This window comes from Rhyacophila brunnea, unplaced genomic scaffold, assembly GCF_057557595.1.
Source record: "Rhyacophila brunnea isolate RB1 unplaced genomic scaffold, BYU_Rbru_1.0 scaffold_4, whole genome shotgun sequence".
In the NCBI taxonomy this organism is placed as follows: domain Eukaryota; kingdom Metazoa; phylum Arthropoda; class Insecta; order Trichoptera; family Rhyacophilidae; genus Rhyacophila; species Rhyacophila brunnea.
In genome coordinates this window covers 51,677,109-51,701,240 of record NW_028233068.1, presented here as the reverse complement: position 1 = coordinate 51,701,240, position 24,132 = coordinate 51,677,109, and the positions used below count along the sequence as shown (strand labels likewise).

The window sequence follows — 24,132 nt, the reverse complement described above, 5'->3', positions numbered from 1 at the left end:
TATGTGTTGTTTAAATGTAATAAAAATTTTGCGTGAAAGACAGTGAAAATATCTGAATCAAATGATATTTAAAAAGACTTTTAGCACGAAAAATGAAGATAAATTCCAGTCAAGAAATAACTAAAACAAATGCACATAAGAAAAACAATATTGAATAACTGAAGAGTTTCATTCAAAAACGTCTATCTACACTTCGGGTTTTGAAAAAATGTATTAATAATATTAACAATATTGATATCTGGATTTTGTCTGTCAGAATATTTTACCAAGGACACTGTCTTTGGAGTTCATGCGATTTCTGTACGTCGTTACTATACAATCCTTATTAATTAAGTCAGCATTTTTACTTGAAGGAATTCTATTTAACAAATAAATTATATTAAATTCTACGGGTGTTTTTTTAAACTCGATATCCAATGTTCTTATTACTCAATAGTCACATGGTGTGAGAGAGATCATTTCGTCCCAATCTATGAGTTTTGTACTTGTACGTGTTTTGAACTTATATTTGTAGTCTTATGCTTATGGTATTACAACCGAAACAGCGATGGACTTAAAAATAACATACAGTAGAATTCAATATAATTTATATTATCATGTATATTGTATACAATTCTTGTTTCCAAAGGTACCTCCTTATTGCAAAAAGTATCAGTATTTTTCACACTTCAGTAATAATGCGCAATATTACGATTATTTAGTGGTTTTGATATAACATATAGGTTTTATATTATGTAATATTTCAGCATCCATAATATGTATTACCCCTGAATGTTTTAAAATTTGTTTAACAATAGTACGCGATCCATTTTAAGAAAATTGCATCGTCGTGAAGAAATCTCAAAATTTTACAATGCCCTTAATTCAGACAAATTCGACCAACTTAAAGATTATGCAAGAAAAATGTTCGTTATTTTTGGATCAACCTATATTATATGAACAAACATTTTCAATCATGAACCTTAATAAAAATTCTTTACGATCAAATATCTCCGATGCCCGTTTACCAGCAGTTTTGAGAATATCAACTACAAAATTAACACCTGAATTTAAAAAAAATGTACAATAGTTTCATTCTTCTCATTATTTTTTTTGTAATGTTTATTTTTCGTGATAATAAATGGTGTATATCTAAAAATGGTATTTTACTTGCGGTCCGCCCGCTTATTTTGAATTCTTGAATTTGGCCCTCCATCCAAAAAGTTTGCCCCCCCCCCCCCCCCCCTGATCAAGACCTTGGTACAACAAATGTATAGATCATAATAAAGCTATTCAGAATAATAGTTCTTTCTGTAAATAATCGATAGTAGGAGTAATATTTGAGCATACATATTATAAAACCATTGACATACTATCCAATGTACATTTAAAAAGGCGATTTTCATGTTTCATTTCAGGTTATTTGTTCAATGGTATTAGTCATAATATATCTAGGAACCAGATAAGAATCAGGACGTATTATAATATAGAACGATTGTATTTTTTAAGCCACACTTGGATTGGTGCGTTGTATGCTAACCGTGTGGTGGCAAATTGGCGGGGAAAAGAGTGTACTTACTTTGTCAAAATACGCTAATAATTATGTTTAGTAGTGTCTTATAAATATAAAACGTAGAAACTCGGGCGTGACAAATATACAAATTGTTTTTACAGTGTGTATTTGGATTCAGAGCACGGGCTTACTAATTTGAGCAAATGGCTAACAATCATTATAAAATACAGAGTGCTGGTAAAGTATTAAATAATTATCAACATAAATACCTGATAAATGTTAAATGTTAATTTTCATCACTAAGCCCCCTAGAAAGGGGATCGGTTGAGAACCCATGACCTATCTATAGTCTATACCGGGGATGACAAATAGGATTTGATCGGCGTGCCAAAATAAGCCGATTTTTTTTTAATTCGTGGCGCGTGCCATTTTTTTAAGGTGTACAGGTTTTAGGAAAAATGCAATTAAGTACATTTTATATATTGTTTATTAAATATATAAAAATGATAATAACACACTGATTTTAATTTGATGTTTTTTGTTTCATGTTATTTGTGAGACTTTTTATACTAGGCTGATATGTCGTTGATTGCAAATTAATAGGTACATGCTACTGAATCTTCCTTTCTCAACCTAATTCTAGTCTGTGAATGTACCTACGTGATTCAATATAGAAAAAATACTTTCACAAGAGTACGTAGAAGAAAAAATGGTCAAGAGAACGTTAGTTTTTTTAACAGATAGGTATAAAAGAATCAGGCATGCTTTTCCTAGTTACCACAATATACATCAACATGATTTCGCTTTGATTTAATATTTTTCCGCTACAAACGTTTAGAAAATTAAAAAATAAAAGGAATTTATTTTTAGGCGTGCCAAGTTGCGTACGCGTGCCACGTATTTGCCATCACTGGTCTATACGATTTCGATTACGTGCGTAATGCCTGTGAATATTAGCCGCATATGAATTAAGATTGTCTGGAATTACTCAAATAAATTTTGTGTGCCCTGATCGAAATAGTCACAGATATTATGAGACATACTTTACATATTAAAGCACATTATATATTATCAAGAATACAAGTAGGTCTTTAGAGAGACATCAATAAATATTTCTAAGAATAGCAACGATGCAGGGGTGTAAATTACATGGTCTTTACTGGGTAAACCATTACGTTGATCTAAAAAAAAATATAACCAATGTAAGTGGAGGTAATTCTGGGAAAAGATTGGTAAAAAAGACAAAGGTATTTTATTCGTATCAAATTTATCCGTGTTATGTGAACGTATCTACGTTGAAAAGGCATCAGCTCCGCGCAATTTTAGTTAGTGGGCGCTCCCTTGGGAAAAACCGATGAGGAGGAGGGGTGATTCGAAGGTGAATCACGTATGCACATCGGTTTTCCAGCTAACTCATGACTATTGCAAACTTTTTCTTTGCCGCTTTAATGCATTGAAAGAGAAATATACGCGCGTGTTAAACGTACATACAAATTATCAGGATTATAACACGGTACATACATTATAGCTTTTCTACGTAAATGTATTATTCAGAACGTTCATTACGATATAAAACTATGGAAATTCTTGAGATTTTATAAAAAACAAAGGGACGATTCCAAGCAACACAACGCGGTATTACGAAACCTTATACATACCTACACGGAAACAACCAAAAATTGAGTTTCGTCTTTTTTATAATTCAATAAAGAATACTTATGAACATTTTCATGAACCGTTTTCGTAACCATGGCCCACACATCCTGAAGCGGGCCCCAGACTGGGATGTTTGGCGGTCCCCCTACTTATTGCTAAGGGTAAAGGCAGTATGACGCGCTACTGTAGCGTTTTCCAACTGGTGGCGGTAAAATTAAGGTGTATTTTTAGCGTTTCTTTTGTATTTTAAATCCATTCGAATTATGGCGTTGCTGACTATCGGCACACAGTTAAAAATTGCATCGTACAACCAAATATTTATAATTAGTAATAATATCGAAGTAAAATAGCGCCTCAGGCAACTTTTTTGTAGTATTAGAGCAAATTTGTGATCCGTGTTTAGTGAGATCACTTATCTGGTCGACTCGTGACGCCGGGCCCTTCCAGAGCCCGGGCATAGCTCCAGCCGTATTGCCGTATTGCTGTAGGGCCAACGAACGAAGATGAAAAAGAAGAGGAAGACGAAACATTGGTAAACATACAGTGATGAAGTGATAAATGATTACGAAATAATTCGACCTGAAAGGTAAATACATACATAATGAATACGCTTTCATTGTTCTACTGGTGTAGTCTATGTCAGTGGTTCCCAAAGTTGACTGGGCACCGACCCATTTAACAAAAATTTCCAATCTTGGGACCCACCTCTTAGCTGTCTTAGAGAAAAGAGGGTATACATATTGGTAATGCTCAGATTCCCTAGTGGCGAGTCGTGGAACTACTTAATGCTGTCTTATTTGTTCTAATTGAAATAAAAAAAATATTTTTTATAAGTTTAGTGTTACCAATATGAATGAAAGACTGTTGAAATAAGAAACACAACTTAAATAAAAAAAAAATATTACTTAAATACCTACACCTTGCAAGGTTTTTTTAAAAAGTTATTTCAATGGGAAGGATGTATTTGTTTCTTATTTTTCTTCATTACAGTTTTAGCATCAACTTCAACTTTAGTTACTTTTAATCGCAATGAGTTTGATATATTCAATTTATTTCGGTATTTAGTTTTAATGTTAACCATAGCCGAAAATCCGACCTCACATAGATATGAGGTAGTAAAGAGGAGGAAGATTTTCATAGCTTCATTGAACAAGCAAGGATAATTATCAGCAACTGAGAGCCAGAATTTCGTTAACTGTTTACGATTGAAACTATTTTTCAGTGACGTATCTTCTGATAAATCAATGAGTTCTTCACTTGCTTTTGTTGACATACTAGTTGGTAAGTCGTCTTGAAATGGGTTACAAATCCAACGCAACGAATCAAGCCATCTGTAGTGCATTGGCAATTCAAATTATTATTATTTTATCACAATATTTTCCGTAACTTAAGTTTATTTCAATTTTTAAGAATTAGAAATAGATGAATGAAATATCAAATTTATCACTTTCTATTTTTTAAAATTCATGTATACAGTGGCGAGGGCCCACTCAATATTCGCTCGCGACCCACTGGTGGGTCGCGACCCATAGTTTGGGAAACCATGGTCTATGTAAAGATTCAGGGTAAAAACATGAATTTTATCTAATAAATGCTAACTTAATCGATAGTAATAATCTGATGGAAACGCTGCACCAATGTACAAATAAATATAAATGTCTTCAAACATCTTCGAAGAGAGAAAACGTTGAAGAATAAAATGTTAATATCGAAATGTTTACATATTCATAAATGAAATAAAATCTCTCATTTTCAAATATTTCATAATAATTCGTTTAAAATTCCGTCTTCTCAAGTCTAAAATGAGGCTATTGTAAAGGTAGTGCATTGTGCAACATTGTGTCTAACCCAGAAAAAAGGAAAGAAATTAATGATCTTTGATGGAAAAATATTGCGTAAAATCTTTTGATTCGTACTAAAAGAAATGGGGCTTACAGAATCAAGAATAACCATAGTTGGGATAAACTACATAATTAAGGTGACAACTATAAGTCTGAAAAACTTCTTATTGAAAGAATAGTAGGTGACAGGACACCAAAAATCTTGACTACGTTTTGTGCACCAGCGGAATTAACCTAGAAGCAGAAACCGAAAGGGTATCCCAGTGTATGGAAGAGGACTGCAACAGAACTGGCGAGAGTCAAAACCTATTGGAGGACACTTGTGGATCGGACTAAATCCAAGAGAAAGAAGAACGAAACGTTAAAAACATAAGGTCCAAGTTTCTAATATCCATTTGACTTTACATTGCATATTATAATGTATCATATACTATAAATAAAAATACAAGTACAGTAGATACAAACTTTTAAAAGTTTCAATGATAATTCTATATTGAGAATGTGAATCTACATGTCTTCAAATACGCGTGGATAAACTACAAAATACCAAAAGTGAATTTATCTCGGCAGATGTTGGTGGATGACGAAGACTGACCAGCGTTATAATCTTATAATAATATATACAACTGCATCATTCATAATAAATGTAATGATTATGAATCAGAGACGAAAAATAAAATGTGAATATGTTACAAGCGGAAACAAAATAAGATACTCGCATTTGAGAATTATTAAATTCATGCAATAGTAAACGACTAGGACACCGGACAGAAGCGGCAGCGTGTTGCCAAAATAATATCTCATTTCAAACACAAAAGACTATTCGATATGACTTCAGTGTCGCATCTTTAATATAACGGGAACAACAGGGGGTTACCTACTTACCGAGTAATATTTTTCACTTACCCGTATTGATTTTCTTTAAATTAACTAAAAAATACTAGCCGTGATGAATGATGATGGATTGGTGTGGAGTTTAGCGTCCATGTAGCATAATATTACCAAAGCTTAAGTTACTCGGCTTTAGAGCATGAGAATCGATGACTGACCGCATGGCCCCCATATCCTGATGCGGCCCCCCTGGCTCGGATATTTGGCGGGACCCCCTACCTATCGCTAAGGGTAAAGGCAGTGTGGTGCTCTACAGTAGCGTTTCCCAAATGATGTTCGAGATGAAATTAAGAGTATTCTTTTTATCGATTTTTGGTACTTTTTAATACTTATATCCACTTACTTATAGTTGAGTTGTCGATTGTTTCACGTAACAACATATTTTTAATGACTTTTTTTACTATTAGAGCAAATATGTGATGTGTATTTATCTCACTTATCTGGTCAACCCGTCACACCGTACCCTCCTGAACCCGGGCTTGAGCCCTGTCAGCCACCCCGTTGTGGGGGCCACGAGTCTTTCAACGCATCGCAAGCTTTGTGAGACAGTCCACAGGAAGCGGCGTAACTAGGTCTTAAATTCGCGAAAGGTTCACGAGGCATCGCTCGGCGCACTGCCCATGTTATAATAGTGAAGTAATGAAATATTTGCCCGTCGTTATCTCATAAAGTAGATCGACAGCATATATATTTTTTAAATATTTATACCTGGAAACCGACCACGAACAATCGATTGGATCGATAGGACCGATAATAAAAAAGATATTCTAGTGGCGTATCGGTTTGAAGAAGCCTCCAACAGCGTAAAATAAACTACCGGGCACCTCGTCTTCCCCACCGCTTCCTGTGGGCATTGTACCGTGGTTACCCCATACTTCAAGGCTAGAGCGTGACAGAGTGAAGACAACTACCTCAGTATGATTTGACGTAAAATGAATTTATCGGAAATAAAAATATCACTTCCAACGCCTTTGAAAAATTGAAGAAAAAAAAACCATACCACCGGGATAAAAATATGAACTGAACGAACGGTCGAGTCTTAAAAACCCTTGGCAAACAACTTTTTATGTGAGTAATGACATTAAATTATTTTAAATACTCGTGTGCTTATGTTATGAACATCTGACCCGTGCTCTGATACAGCTATTCCACGTCAATTTCGGAAGCAGTCGTGCACGATTCTGCCAGGAAATTAGTGTTGTTTTGTTTACCTCAGCACCCAGATGATATTATGACAATGGCCGATTCAGATTATATTTATTTTCGGGTGTCTAGACACTAAATGCAATACTATTAAGTTACAAACTAAAAACGTAATTTTGAAGAAAGTTTAAAAAATAAAACGCGATCTAACAGGATTATTTTATTCAACGAGTAATTTTATTGAACATACATTGCTACGTCAGATATATGTATATATACTATACTTACAAGAAAAAAAATACTAATAATTACAAGATAAACAGAACTTTTTATATACAACGTTTTTAAATTCTGTTGAACCGTGTAAACTTGACTTGACTAGCTTAAACGATCAAAAAAAATTGTACTTGACATGTCATATTGATTTCTATAGTAACGCACGTATATATTAATAATTTAGTTGCTAGGACCCCAAACCCCTAGCAACCAATAAAGTGTGTCGAAATAACTTTTCATACAAAACAGAATTAACTGAAAATGAATTCAATTCTACTTAAAGATGGAAAAATGCATTGGCATCGTGTTGTGATATATTCTAAAAGTTTCAAATGTCTAGCTAGTCGGGAAGTTAGTTAAAATTGATTGCAAGATTTGTACCGGACAAAGAACCACCGGACAAATAAGATAAAAAGCTAAGAAAAACGTTGTAAAAAATAAATAAATTTTATCGTTGAATAAAAAAAATAATTGATTAAATTATTAGTAAGTGCGAGTACCTACGATATAATTCAAATTTGGAGGGATCCAAATTAGGGTTTATAAATCGGTACGGGGTTGCGATATGCGATCCCTAGTAGATAATCATGTTTCCACTCCCCCACTTCCATTAGAGACTAGATGGTGTATATAATATATCGATTCACAGAGCATTCATTACACAACTGTAGTCAATGTTCAGGTATAGAAAAAGACTTCACGTGTCAATCATATATCTACCTAATAATATGACATCATTAATTCATAAAAGCAATCATTTAAATAATGTAATTTATTTATTGAAACCGAATTATTATTGCATGACGTAGTTAATGCATTCGCCAACAATAAACACAGTTTTTTTTACAACAGGAAAAGCCAATAGTTCAATAGTTACACTGAACGTGGCAGTAGTTTGCGGTAGATAAATTGAAGATTTATAGATAGTAATTTCGAACGTCAGACCATTGTCAGCACTACAAAAATGACAATAAAAAATGAATACCAAGCTTCGTTGAATTCAACGTTATGTATAGGTAAATCAGTCTACAGTGGCACCATGGGCGATTCGCATGTGTATTGTAGCATTTTCTATAATGCCTGTTTCAATGTTAGCAAGCAATATCATTACAATTATTGAGAATCGCTTTCCATGTATCCTTGAATTTACATAATATATATAGGTATATATATACCGTTTGACCCCCACATCCTAAGAGTGAACCCAAAAGCTAAGTTCTTTGGCGGGGGCCTATCTATCGCTAAGGTTAAGGGTAGTGTGGTGTTATACAGGAACCCTGTCCGCAGAATACTAATCTAGGGACATACTTTCTTTAGATAGCGATACTGATTTTGCGATTTTTTTTCAGAAATAAATTCCTCATGCACAAGTATCATTTTTGATACCGATTACTTGTGAGTATTAACATTTTTTGACCGAAACTCCGATACTTTTCTATCGATACGACGTTCTAAGCAAATCCAGAGGCGAGAGCCTATCGCCTTACCCACTGCGCCACGAGGGCAAGTCCCAGTAGGGAAGACACACACAATCACCCAAGAGGCTAGACTTCAATAATATCATCACCCGCATCAATTATATTAATCTTAGTGAGGTGTGTTGCATTGCCATAGACTTCCACAGAACTTCATCGATCCAGGTGTCTCTAGACCACACGGAGGTTTTCTACGTTTTATGCACCAATGACTGCGTACATTTTAACTACGTAGACTTTATTTTGAAAATATGGTTAGATCACATACTTCGATAATGTTATGTTTATATCAAACCGTCATAACATTGTTTTCCTTTCTTCAACAATATACTAGTAGGGAAAATGGGGGTCAGGAAAACCTAAACTTAAGTAGTTGTGACTTTGTAGAAAAGGTAACAGCATCCATGAAGGTATGTCAGTGACTGATGTGGGGTGGACACGTTTCCTGAAGATAGCAAGGACCAACGTAGGTTATAGTACCGACGATTATGATTTATTATCTCTCTCGGCTCTCATGGTGCAGTGCGTAATGCTTTCATCCAGGAGCTCCGAGTTCAATTTCCGGTGAGGACACAATATATTTATGTAATTTTCTCAAAGCCTGTGTGTCTGTGATTGATTCACTTTAATTACGAAATACACTACTGTTAAACCACACTACTATCATGAGTTCTCTAGGCCTGTTGTAGTGTTAAAAACATATATAATAGAATATTATGCGAAACGATTAAGAGATTATTACTAAGGAATAAAACATTTATAAAATAGACACAATAGTGTCACGGCGACTCGAATAATTATCACAAATCACTTATATTTGTCAAATTATATTATTTATAAATAAAAAATCTTATCGCATAGAAATACTCCACAGGAAACATCACAAACACAATGCAATTGTGATTAATCAAATCGACATAGAAAAATAAGATAAATAACAAAACGAGTAACAAAGTACGTCAGTGAATTTCAGCGGTTAGCCGTCGTGACCGTGATTATTATTTGACCGCATCGATACCTACGTAATGCTAAATCGTAAAAAAACGTTGTTTTTGTAGAAGTAGGTACGACAGCAGAAGAAGTTATTTCACATAAATAGTTGAATAGAATATCGAGTATCGAAGAATATCGTCTCGGAAATTTTATACAAAAATACAAATATCGATCGGTAGAACCCACAAGACCTATTCACAAACGACCGAAGAGCATTTTCATTATATAGTTATTTTCCGAAGCTGTAACGCTGTACGAGCATTTAAATTCTAATGGATTAAGTGTAACTCTTTCATTTGAGTCGTTTTTTGTGACCCGGGTTTCACCTTTCAGCATCTTCAGGATAATAAATACACATTAGCCCACTGACACTGTGTATTTCCCATTGGTGAGTGGCGCACAGTATCCGAAGATACCGAAAGGTGAAATCCGGTCGCAAAAAACGAATCAAATGGAATAGTACAATAGTTTAAATTCCTTCAAGTACCCTCAATGTAATTTTTGATTATTATGGGTGATACACTGAATACCCTTATTTTTACATCGAACGTCATTTAGAAAACGCTACTATATAGTGGTCACACTGCCTTTAACCTTAGTGATAGGTCGGCCAAAGATCCTGGCATGGGGCCCACTTCAGGATATGGGGGCCATGCCCTCGGTCGATAGTAGGTATTAATATTATAATTAGTATTTATTTAAGATATTATAATTGAGATGCTGATGATTGAATGAATATAAATGAAAATATTGATATTTCTGCGAATTAGTATTTTTAGTATTTGAAGTGAAGCCAAATCAATCAAATTAGATACACATGTCAATTGGATAAACCACCATGACCAAAATGTTTAAATCTTTTCATGTTGGTACCATGTGAATTTTGCCTGACCCGGAATTCGAACGACATTATAAGCCTGACGCGTAGTCCGCACGGCCACCGTGAGCAATTTATGTATTTAACTTAATACCCGTGTACGTTTTGCATGTGATTAATAATTGGTAATTGAATTTATATACTTATTTGAATGATTTTCATCGTCAATGAATTATCATATGTTAATGATGGCATGAAAAGATGCATAACGTGGAAATCACAACAAAAACGATTTGATAAGAAAGGAGGCATGCCTACGTGATCGAGATAGCCAAGTCGATGAAATGACGATAGGTAGGACATGCCGTTTGCCGTGTAGACAACCGCTGGACAATGAACGACCCCACAACGCTACTTTAAAACCCCCTAGATCGACGAATTCGTGAAGCAGTGAAAACACAGACCTAAGGACAGATAAGAGTGGAATGAGCTAGGCCCTAGCGCAGGGTTGGCGAACCTTTTTAAGTACGCGTGCCAAAATCTCCCAAATATTATTTTTCGGCTGTCTGAGTTGCCGAGCAGTTTTTTTATGGGGAAAAATAGTTTTTAAGAATTCTATTTAAAAAATGATGATGTTCTAGATACCACTCACAGAACATAGCACACTATATAGCTTTATCACTTTTTAAAATTACGCCAGACATTTCGGTCCACCAATTTTGAAACTGTCTACCTGAATTACTACTACTACCTCCACCAAATTTTGTTTCTTATTTAGTGCAGCCATTTTTGTGGGTAGAAATGAAATTGTTTGTTAATGTATGTATTAATTATTGTGGTTCTTTACGCATAAATTGACACCAGAATTTCTCCGATCAGATGAGGCGTTCTCTCGCTACAGTGATCTCAATCATTGTCAATCGATCAAAATTAAAGGTTCGCGGCGTGGCATCCCCTTCGCCTGATGAGGTTAGTGCGATAATATTATATGTGACGAATAAAGCCTAAATACCGACATATGCAATTATATATTTACATTAAACGTAATGCATATTTATTCTTGAAGACTATTTATGCCTGGTATTTTTTATACAATGCAATCTGTCATTTATTATTATTATTTATAGGCATTTTTTTCTCTTCAAACGCGTGCCATGAAAAATCATCTCGCGTGCCATAGGTTCGCCACCACTGCCCTAGGGGAAGCCTTTAACCAGTAGTAAATCCACACCGACTGATGATGGTGACATCGATAAATGAGTCATTGATAAAAATATACATATTGTAACAAAATCAATACACACAATATAATAATTACAAAAATATTCGATTGTTCATGCTTAACTGTGGTACGAGGGTGGGTCAATAAGTCCTTAGAAAAGCCGACAGGTGGCGCGACTAGTACTGCAAGCGGTTTGTTTTCATGCAGCGGCACTACCGATTCAGTATGCTGCGAAGTTTCAATCAGATTGGTCGGGTTGTTGTGTGTTTCTCGTACATTTTTAAAAAAAATTGCTTGTGGAAAATGGAAAAATGGAAAATGGAGAAAATTGAGTTTAGAGTTGTTATTAAACATTTTAATATAAAAGGGTTAACATCAAAGGAAATAAAAGATGAGTTGGATTTAGTTCACAGCATATCTGCTCCTTCACTTGCAACTATTTATAACTGGTTAAATGAATTTAAACGTGGTCGTACATCAACAAAGGATGAACCACGCTCAGGACGTCCTGTAGAGGTGACTACACCAGAAATGATCAATAAAATCCACGATATGGTGTTAAGTGACCGAAGATTAAAGTTGAGTGAGATAATTGAGGTTACAGGGATCTCAAAAGGTAGCGTCATTTCTATTTTACATGACAAATTGGGCATGAAAAATATTTCTGCAAGATGGGTGCCGCGTTTGCTCACAGTCGACAATAAACGCAATAGGGTGGTGGCCTCTAAAGCCCTGTTGTCGCTCATGCAACGCAATCCGGATGAATTTTTTCGTCGCTTTGTGACTGTAGATAAAACATGGATACACCACTATACTCCCGAGACGAAAGAACAGTCAAAGCAGTGGATTGCGAAGGCAAACCATGTCCAAAGAAGGCGAAAACCGTAAAATCAGCTGGTAAGGTTATGGCTACTGTATTTTGGGATGCACGTGGAATTATTTTCGTTGACTATTTGGAAAAAGGAAAAACAATAACAGGGGATTATTATGCATCTTTATTGGACCAGCTAAAAAACAAAATTGAAGAAAAACGGCCTCATTTAAACAGGAAAAAAATCCTCTTTCATCAGGACAATGCCCGTGTTCACACATGTTTACGATCAATGGCAAAAATTGAAGAATTGAAGTTCGAATTGGTCGACCACCCACCGTATTCGCCAGATTTAGCCCCCAGTGACTTTTTCCTTTTCCCAAACTTAAAAAAATGGCTAAGTGGACAACGTTTTTTTTCAAATGAAGAAGTCATCGATCGGACAAATGCTTATTTTGAGGACCTTCCGAAAACTTATTTTTCTGACGGTTTAAAAAAAATTGAGAAACGTCTAACCAAGTGTATTGAGCTCCAAGGAGATTATGTTGAGAAATAAAAAAAAATACAAAAATAAAAACTGTTTTAATGCTTTTTTCTAAGGAATTATTGACCCACCCTCGTATTACGGCTTATCTCCAACTAAATAGGCGTAGTAACAGACAGCATTACAACAATTATTGCGTGCCCAATCAATGTTAATACAAAAAGTGTTTATTACGTTCACAATACATAATTCAATACATTTGACAGAACCACTGGAAATGATCAATGTGTGTAATAACAATAACTAACTTATACAACAATAGCATTCATTCAAAAAAATGCAAGTTTATTAGCATAGTTTAACCTGCACATTTAATAAATTGTGAAATTCACTGTTTAAAGTGAATCTTAAATTGTGTTGAAATGCCAACGGATGTTGACAGATGCAAACGATAATAATATTATGTATGTAGGAAGTTTGCTATAAATTAATCTGTAGTGCAAAATGACTTTCAGTGGTTAGCACTAGTAGTATTTATTATTAGAAATAAACAAACACTTTTAAATATTTAGTTAGGTACCTACACTACCTATACGTTTTATTTATACTTATTCCACGATACGTACACCTATATGCATATGCCTCCAAGACCGGTTTCGTACCTCCTGACGGACATTCTCAATTGAGAATGTCAGTAGGTATACATTTTGAATTCCTTTTTTTTATTCAGCGAATAAGTCACAAGATATAATTTTGAAAATAATTCTGAGAAAATACAATAACCAATAGAAAAAATCTTTTTGAAAAAAGTAAGACAACCCGCAGGAATCGAACCTGCATCTCTCGGGTTTCGCGCCCACGCACATTTACCACTATGCTAAAGGTACTATACTTAATTACGACAAATTTAAACAAATGGCATGACAAATAACATAATGGAAACTTTGCTGGTTGCAATAACTTTTCATTATTATATTTGAATTTTTTGTAATCAATACGTAACTGTTTGTTTCCTTAATAAATAAAATAAAATAAAATAAAATAAAAATTAAATGGCTCTTATAGTACTCTCTGAAATTCGAGGAAGCTACAATACTAAAATATCTTTGTGAGTGATCCGTGACGTCGGTTAATAATTAAAGTAATAACTACTTTGATTTAAAATACAAAAGCCGATAGCCAGTAGTAGCTAAATTTGGAAAGCGCTTCAGAGAGTACTATAAAGCCATTAGTTAAAATTTGTCTTGATTCAGGTTCGATCCTGCGGGGTGTATTACTTTTTTCAAAAATATGTTTTCTATTGGTTATAATCTAGGGGTGGCAGGTTATATGACAGTATGGTGAAAAAGTATGGTGAGGCGGTCTGATAATCAAGTTGCGGCAAAATTTCCACGTTAACATAATATTAAACGGGTAAGTACGTTATAATGACCAAAGTAAATCCTCCGTGATGCCCTGAATTTTTTTATCGCGTCGCTATTTCTCGTAAGTTTTCGGCTATTGTTGGCCTGTTTCATTCAGTTGTATGAGAAAGCCGATTCTTTGCCCTCTTTTTATTTAATATCTCTATGGTTATAATATTGTATTTTCTCAGAAGTGTTTTCAAAATTATGTATGTTCAAGGTATAAATTTAATACAGCGTACGTTCTGTCAAAAATGTTCTGTGAAAATAATAATTAATAATAGTCTTTGTAGCGTCACTTTCATAATTTTCGACTGTCTTCCTAGAGAAAGCCATTTTCAACATGTGCGTCTACCTTTACATGTTTAATTAATTGTTAATCAGTTAATGACAGTTCAACACACTGAAAATTACTAATCAAATAAGAGGTCTCGTGTATGTAGTTAATATACGGAGTGTTGTAAAATAAAGGAGAAGTGCAAGCGCATGGCGTGGCGGAGGATTAAATTGCATTACATTAAGAGTCATTCGTATGCTTACGAAGCATTGGTGGGGTCGCAGCGGGGAATCGGATGATGAAAATTACCCCCGAGGAATATTTCTACGCGATCTTTAAACATAAACCTATTAAAATTCTAATGGATTTAAGTTTTTTTTTCATTTAGGTCAACCAATAGGATCAATCACAAGTCATATGAACACAATATAGAAAAAAAAATATGTGATGGTCCCAATAACAGGCGGAGACAAAAAGCATAATAAATCAAATCAAGTAAATTATTATTATTAAAAATCATTTAAGAAAAATAGAGAGAGAGAGAGAAAACATAAAAAAGTATATACATAGATAAGACAGGCAATGCAAGAAAAGAAAAATACAATAAAAATAAGCAGTCGTCCAGATCCAATAATTAGTCATGGATTTTGGAGCAACTTGATTTGAAAGAGGTAAGAGAACAAAACAGATCCACTCGATCACTGTGAAGATTCAAGGTTCTGCAGAGTCGAGCCACCGGACAATTGTAACCTAAATTGGTTTTACATAATATATGAATGTATAAAAGCTAGAAAATGTGAGGACAAATATTGACTCTTAGTACATTAGATTTAATGTAAGACAGTAGTTGTGACGAATCTGTAAGGTTATTAATTATTTTGAAGATAAAAATAAGGTCCGAAGTAGTACGCCGTATTTCTAAAGATTGGATTTTGAAATGTTCCATTTGGGGAGAATAATTGGGTAATCTGATATTGAGATGACTGCTGAAAGTAATGAATGAAAGAATGGAATAAGTACAAAACTGAAATCCATTAGAATTTAAATTCAAATTCCATCAAGCACATACCTTCGGTCGATAGTATTAATAATATTAGAAACCTATCATTTTTAAATTTTCTTAATGTTTAGGAATCCGTGAAATTACTCATTAGATAAAATTGTCATACAAACTAATCTCTATCGACCAGTGGCGAATGGTGGAGGTAGGCTGTTAAGATCAGCCATAAATAGTGCACAATAAACTCTGTCAGTCATACGTATTTGTTTTCATTGAAATAAGACTATAATTATTTACAGATGTTTGGTAGTTTTTAAAATTCAATTCCCGCCGAAACCAACCCATAATAAATAATAGTCAAAAAATACTCGCGTCAATAAAATATCCAAAATTATGCAATTAAATCATACATAACTTTGGATATTTTAGAGATATTATAATATTTTTTATCTATTATAGTTTGGTTTAGGCAGGGCTTGATGAATTTAAAAAACTGAACCAACAAAATGTGTAATATGTATTCATTATTATGACCTTGTCCGATACTAAAAAGATCATAATATGGGCCTCCACAGAGTAAATCAGAGTTAATCCAACGAAAACAAATAATGAAAAAATGTGCAAAATTTTGTCGTATCGCCAAAACTAGTATGAGTTGGTTTGGGCAGGCTTTAATTGATTTTTAAAAAGTAACCAACGACATCTGTAAATTGCAACGTAATTCAAAAAAACAAATACGTATGACTAAACAAAGTTTAATGTGCACTATTTGTGGCGGATCTTAACAGCCTACTTCCACCCTTCCCCACTGCTATAGACAAGATTACTTTGGAAGTTTACATCAATGGCAGAAAATAAATCCGATATCCGTGAATAAACACTTGTAAAGGCGCCCCCCCCCCCCCCCACGTCACATGCTTTTATGAACTTTATACGTTTATTAAGATTTAATGCCAATTTAATGACTGTACATAAAGATACACAAGTGTAGTTTTATTTTGAGATGAGAATTGCAGAAACAATCTATTCATCCGTGGAGTCATCGGTGACCTTGTGCAGATCTCTTTACTTCATAAAATAATTATATTGTTAGGTTAAAACAAGCATTCTTGCGTAATGTAAAAATACATATTATATCGATTTGACATATTAGTTACATAACAAATGTCATTTTGATTTATATAAAAAAAAACTCTAGGTAAATAATATAATATGATTTTTTGCCTAGCACCGTTTTAAGAATTAATTTTCGCCCCGGTGTGCAGAAATCCTGTGCACGCCACTGCTGCGAATCTAGCATCGTGAGGTCAAAGCCTTTCAGCTGCCACGAGATTAAAAACTACAATCAACACGCTATCGTTAGCTTACTAATAAATATTTTTAAAAACAGTGAATATAAGTTGTATTTTGCTGGCAGGATATTAATATAATGTGTAAACTGGAATTGATAAACCAAAGATATTGAATTCCAAAAATAGAAAGATAACTTTTTGTAATACAGCACTTCAAACCAACTTCAGAAAACGTTTGTAATATTTATTAATCAATAATACGTAGTTAACTAGTCAAGTACAGTTACATATAAAATTTATATTCAATGAAAGGGTAGCATTTCATGTACTATTTTTAGATTATTTTAAATAAAATGGTTTGCTGTTGACGTCCTGCTTCGATTACTTACGTACATTTTGTCATTTACATGTTTATGGAATTATTTATTAATCAACTTATTGAATAATATGTAGGTACATAATTCTAAGCACCATAGAATGTGTTTGGTCAGAGCATTTGTCGAAATTCAACAAATGCGGGTTCCAGCAACAATATGTTTCCAAACTACTTTTTCTAATTAGTATGTTTTTGAGGTTTCGAATTAAGTATGTATGTTCAATAACGAATGCTACATTATTAAATCACTGAATTCAAACAGTAATTTAATACAAAATAACAGTGTTCAGCTTGTAAAAAGAATTAATGTTAGGTCACAGTAATCACAGAGCGGGACTGGGAAAAACTCAAAGGACATGATGTGTGAATCTCATTACAAATTAAGCTACAATCAGATAAGAATTACAGTTAACATTCACTATACTGGCATTCTTTCAGCTTCCATTTAGTATATTAAATCTCCACCTGCCTATAGGTTTGTCATGGATAACTTTGGACAAACTTACATGACACCCCAGTTATCGTAGGGGTCAACATTCATTGATGTTAAGTTTATCGAGATTAAAGTTCGAATTCAACATAACATTTGATGTCCATAATAAATATAAGATAGATTATATTGACTATGGGTGGCAAAAGTAGTAAGAAAACATAATCACAACTGTGAGGCAAGGCTCCCATTCATAGGGATAGAGATTAGGTGTAGATACAATGATTTATTACTCAAGAGTTTCACGGTGAATTCTTATTTTATTTGGCGTATTTGGTTATCATGATGTGCACTGTTCATTTTCTTCTCCTTCTCGACGTTACATGCTCGTTACACAAGCCCAAGACTCTCGAGAGACTTCTGACACGTTCCGCCGTAAGTGTGTAGCTATCTTCACTTTATCGCATTATATACTATTTTACAACGTTTTTATTAGCTCGTATTCTTGTTTGTCCGGTGGTTGTTTGTCCAGTACACATCTTGCAATCGATTTTTAACTAACTTCCCGACTAGCTACACATTTGAAACTTTTAGAATATATCAAAACACGATGCCAATGCATTCATTTAATACGTTTAGCCAGCCATCTTTAAGCAGAATTGAATTCATTTTCAGTTAATTCTGTTCTGTATGGAAAGTTATTTCAGAAAAATCCGTAAAAAGTAAAAGACTATTATTGGTTGCTAAGGGGGTGGTCCTAGCAACAAAAATATTAATATATACAAACAAGCGTTACTATGGAAATCAAAATGAAATGACATTTCAGTATTCTATATTTGTTTGTTTGTTTTTTATTTACTTCATATCAAGTACAAGTTTGAGCATATTGAGCATAATAATTCAACAGAAAATTTAAAAACGTTGTATATAAAAAGTTATTTTTATCTTTTAATTATTTATTTATGCCCATAGCGTTAGGTATGTAGAATTTTCGTGCGTTTCAAAGCCTTCACACGGCTCTGTGTTAGAGGCCATCCATGGACTGAAACCGTATTCGGTTTAGATCCGTGTGCCATACTAAACTTATGATTTTTGTTCATGAAAATATATTTTCACTAAATTTGTAAGTGTATGGTATAAACGGATACGATCAGATGCTTATAATATACTTTGTGGAAATATATTTCCATGACCAGAAAATATAAGCTTAGTATGTCACACGGTTCGAAACCGCATACGGTTTCAGTCCATGGATGGCCTATACTAGTTCGGGAGTCGGAGAAGGTGCGTTAATTTTCCCAAATGGGGTAAATGTAAAATTTTTGGAGGTTATTAAAGTTTATATAATAAAAATTAAATTCGCTATCATCGTCAACCGGGGTCGACCCACTACTGGATACCGGACATGTCGCTCGGCGATTGGACAACCGCTGGCCAAAAGCCGTCATACAGTCATACGTCACCCAAAGGGCACTAAACGCCCATAGGGACGCCCTAAAATCCGCTGGATAGACGAGCTCATAAAGTTCAGTGGATGTACGTGGCAGCAAAGAACTAGAGACCGAGAAGAGGAGAAAGAGCTAGGGGAGGCCTTCAAAATCCTTTATAGTGAATATAATACAAAACAAATGTTCAACTGTCAGCTTTCTGGTTTGTCCTACGGAGTATGAAAGATTGTCAAATAGAACACGTGAAAGTAACAAAAATTCATTTTATTTGTCTGTTCCTCCACCTAAAAGTGTATGAATGGAGGAGAGAAACCACATCAAATACCTGCATACCAAGAGTAAAAGTGCCACAAAAGTGGCAAAGCTAATAAAAAGGTAAATAATTAGTACGCATGCCGATTTACCCAGATGACATTGGATTTGTTCAGTTTCATTTTATTGAGCGCACACTCCGATAATGTCTATTTGGCACCCCATCTCGCATACCGCACAGTACCGCATGACGTGCCAACGAGTTATGGTCGGTCAATAAAGCTGCAGTAAAATTAAAATAAAATTGAATTCTCATAAAAGTTAATACAATAAAGCAGTGGCGGCGCCGGCACCGGTCATTGATATAAATAAAATAAGTGTGTAACGTAATAATGCTGTGTGCGGCGATGCAACTGGCGTATGCAATTAATTATGCCGTCCACGCGCGCCCCGTTTTATATTATGTAAAACAGACAAATCGGTGCAGTGTTTGTGTCGATTCATTAGCATTACGTGCGGTACAGAAATAATATGATATAACAATTGAGAAGAAACATAATACAATTATCATATATTACCGTTGCTAATAGATATTTTGAAACCAAGTTATTTTTATTAATTTTACTTTAAAAACATAATTTTGAAAAACTCTTCTGAGATAATATATTATAACCAATAGAAAAAATCTTTTTGAAAAAAGTAAGACATCCCCGGCAGGTATCGAACCTGCATATCTTGGGTTTACGCCCCGTGCGTATTGTCCACTATGCTACTAGGTGACATACTAATTACGACAAACTTTAACTAATGCCTTTAATACCTGCTCATCAGCGCTGTTCCAAATCAAGCTACTATTGGCAATCGGTTTTTGTTTATAAAGCCTACCTATTAATAAGCACTACACCACTGGACACTTCGTTTATATTATATTGTATACGTAAGTGATAAAAAAGATTATAAAGGCCAACGATTAACCTAGCAGTAAGTCGATAAGTCCAGATCTATTTATAGTTTCATACGCGTACCAAGATATATTTGCTAGAACTGGACTGTTTTGTTTTTTATTTACATTTAAAAAAAAAATCGACTTGATCGATTGAAAAAAATCGACTAATGACAAAAAAGAACATTTGGGTACGCCCGTAACCAAATGTTTTATCTATAATTTCCAATTCAATCTACCAACCGACGGAATCGTTATCAAGGCAATTTATATAATTTCAATATATTGGGAAAATGCATGAACAAAAAACGGTAGCTTCTATATTATATGTAGGTACAAACATAAAATAATGACAGCATAAACAACAATGATAAAAAATGATATAATCGAAGTAAACTACTTTACGTTCTATTTAGTATGACCTTTTCAAATATACAGGCAGGTAACAAAAAATGAACTTACGCACAGCTATGAGAAAAATGACAATTTTCAATAAGGCAATTTGTCATTCAATATTAACAACCATACAATGATATACTGTTATATATTATTATCTATGCAACTATAGGTATAATAACAATAGTACTAACTGACAATTTGAAAAGACAAACTAAAATTCATCACAATAATATTGTTTTCTTAAAAACAAATCACTCGAAACGCTTGTAGATGTTATTTTTACTGTGATTGCTTTCACCTTTCACGCTATATTTTTAAGGTTAACTTACATAACTTGAAAACTTCTTCTTCTTCTTCTTCGACCATGTCCGATCCTAATAGGATCATATGGGCCTCCACAGAGTAGAGGTTTGTATTAACAGATTTTGTTTTTTTACGAGAAATGGATGTCAGCCACTTGCTCAACCTATTAGGTCCATACCCTGACCCACACACATATTGAAAAACAATATGTGTACTTGCCAGACCCAGGATTCGAACCTGGGACCCACGGCATGATAGTCCGACACTTATGCCGCGTGGCCACCGTGGGCATAACTTGAAAACACCTCAGATATAAATATACCCACTAGAAGAAATCATATTTGAAAAAAATACGATGCTCGACGGAATTTGTACCCGTATAATAATAAATTGCGTTATTATTGACTATCGGTTTTTGTGTATTAAATCAAGGAATATTAATTAGCTAAATTACTAACCGAAGCCCGGCTCTCGCCAAATATTTTTAGTTATAACGTCTACTTGATACTTACTTTTTAATAAACCTTTTCTTTTATTCAACGAATAATTCACAAGATTTTGAGAATGCAACATTCCATATATCGAACATACATAACTTGAAAACACCTCAGGTAGACATTTTACATCTGTATATCCATATCTTTTATATCTATATATCAGAGGTGTTTATAAAGTTATGTATGTCCAATATAATATGAAATGTTACATTCTCAAAATCTTGAGAATTATTCAATGAATAAAAGAAATGGTTTACTATATATTTAAGGGTTGATCCATTGAACGTGAAGGCTGGCAGGCCATACCGGTTAATATTAAATTTAATTAAAATACGTACATAATATACAACAGGCAAGTACCTAGCACTGCCATTAGCCATACTCGTCGTTAGTGAATCCAAATATTTTACACATAATAACTATTCCGTGTTGTACACATAAATCATCATTCGATTGTAAAATAGACATTTTGATTTTGAGAATGATCATCCCACCCCAAAGAAAAATAGCAAACAACATTTTAACAAATTTGGCGTTTAGTGAAAAAATTGAGAAGTTGGGGATTATAAAGATTGAAATGAGTAAATCGACTTCAAAATTAAATATACAATTATAAATTCAGAATTGTTTTCACCATTCAATAAATATTGTCCGAGTCTTTTTGGTGTTTCAATCAACATTCAAATTAGATACATTGTAAGTTAATCATAATATTGTATATAGGTACACAGTGTAAACCAATGTTCAAAAAGATTATATTCATATAAAGGAGTTAAACATAATAAATGAAGTGATCTCTTAACTTGTTTCGATCTTTGAGAACCGAGATTTCGGGAATTCCGGAAAATATGATTCTCGAGAATGCTAGATTGCTTTTTTTTATGTCCTGCAATCCTGATTATATATTATTATATATATAATCAGGATTGTAGTGGATATTTTAAAGTCTTAAATGTTCTTTCAAAAAATGAGACCTTTTTCCTGAGTCAAATTACGTCGCCAAATTTATTTTTTTTGGTATTCCGAGGAAAATCTTCGATTCATAATCTTTTGAGTCTCACGACTTGAAATCGATGAAAGAATGTGAATGTCTAAATTTAGGGTGCGTGTTCCTTTCGAATTTACAAGGAAGATAAAAATACAAGAATATGTTATTTTCTATAATTAATTCAATTACAACTGTGATTCATAACATACTCATTAATAAGATTGGTAGGTAGTAAAGTTGTTAATACATTGGACGCTAAAGACGTGTAACGCGTAACGATTAGGTGGACATTAGATATAATTAGCATGCTATTTAAATGTGGTAATTAATTAGTAATTATCTAGTCAGCAGTCAATACCATACCTACTAAGTTGAAGTACTCAACTTAGTACAACAACTATTTCTTGAGAAACTAATATTCTCAGGAAACGAGATTCATGTTTGCTCATATAGATTTTCGAGAATTCTTGATCACAGCCTTCATTATGACATGATGATGTTAACACTCGTACTTATAGGTAAAACTATATTCAGTAGGTATATTAGTGAAAGTATATAACAATATACTTCACCGATTTAGAACGTTTCAAAACGCGAACACTTGGTAGATGTAAATATTGTAAATGAACTTAGCAGACTTAATGCAGTTACTATTAAGTATCCTCAGTAGCTAGTATTTTGATTAAATCGATTAAGACGAGATAACATTTAAATATGTATAAACATTTCTCAAAAATGTAAATAATATCTAATATAGTAAACCAATAAATTATTATTACGAAAGTTCCGAGTATTATAGATAATAATATAGAATTATATTAATACTGTGAACAGCTAGCTGTTGAATAGCGCAAATATACCTACGTCATATGACGTGGCCGGCAGATTAGCGAAGGTGCGGGCTTGCATCTGACGTAAATGCAGGTAACTCATCTAACTGCACCGGCGTACGATAATGGTACCGTTATAAACGCTGCTGACATGCAAACTCAAATCAGGTCGACAGAGAGACGTTATTCAGTATTCAGTACCTATACAATAGAGTAATTTATTTGATTTCGTGCCTTGTCATAAAACATCGATGGTTGGCGAGTCATTCGTCCAACATACAGCCTTTGCCAGTGACATAGGTCGATAACCCAATTACTGTAGAAGTTGACAGAATCCTTTATGGAAAGGAAATTACAGAGTTTCATTATGGAAAAATTCTAAAACAAAACAGATAGATGTCCTTACCCGTGTTCCCTGGAGAAGCCGTTAGTGTCGGTGCCGTGGCACTACCACGGCAGCGGCCCTCTCACGCGCGATATCTGAAACAATCGAAAAATGATTCATTATTATAAAATAAATTTAAAAAATACTCAATTATAACATTCAATTAAAAGAAAATTCTCCGGCGAATATCATTTCCGAATAAAATGAT

At 33.9% G+C, this 24,132-nt stretch overlaps 1 protein-coding gene across 14 annotated transcripts in view; it reads right to left on the bottom strand.

The window, feature by feature from the left end:
* Positions 1-24,132, bottom strand: part of PMCA (plasma membrane calcium-transporting ATPase 3) — a 398,702-nt gene that overhangs the window by 93,035 nt on the left and 281,535 nt on the right. For all 14 annotated transcript variants that reach the window (XM_085953876.1, XM_085953871.1, XM_085953875.1 and 11 more), the window contains one exon: positions 23,946-24,019. The gene's annotated coding sequence lies outside the window, so the exon portion shown is untranslated. The remainder of the gene's footprint in view (positions 1-23,945; positions 24,020-24,132) is intronic.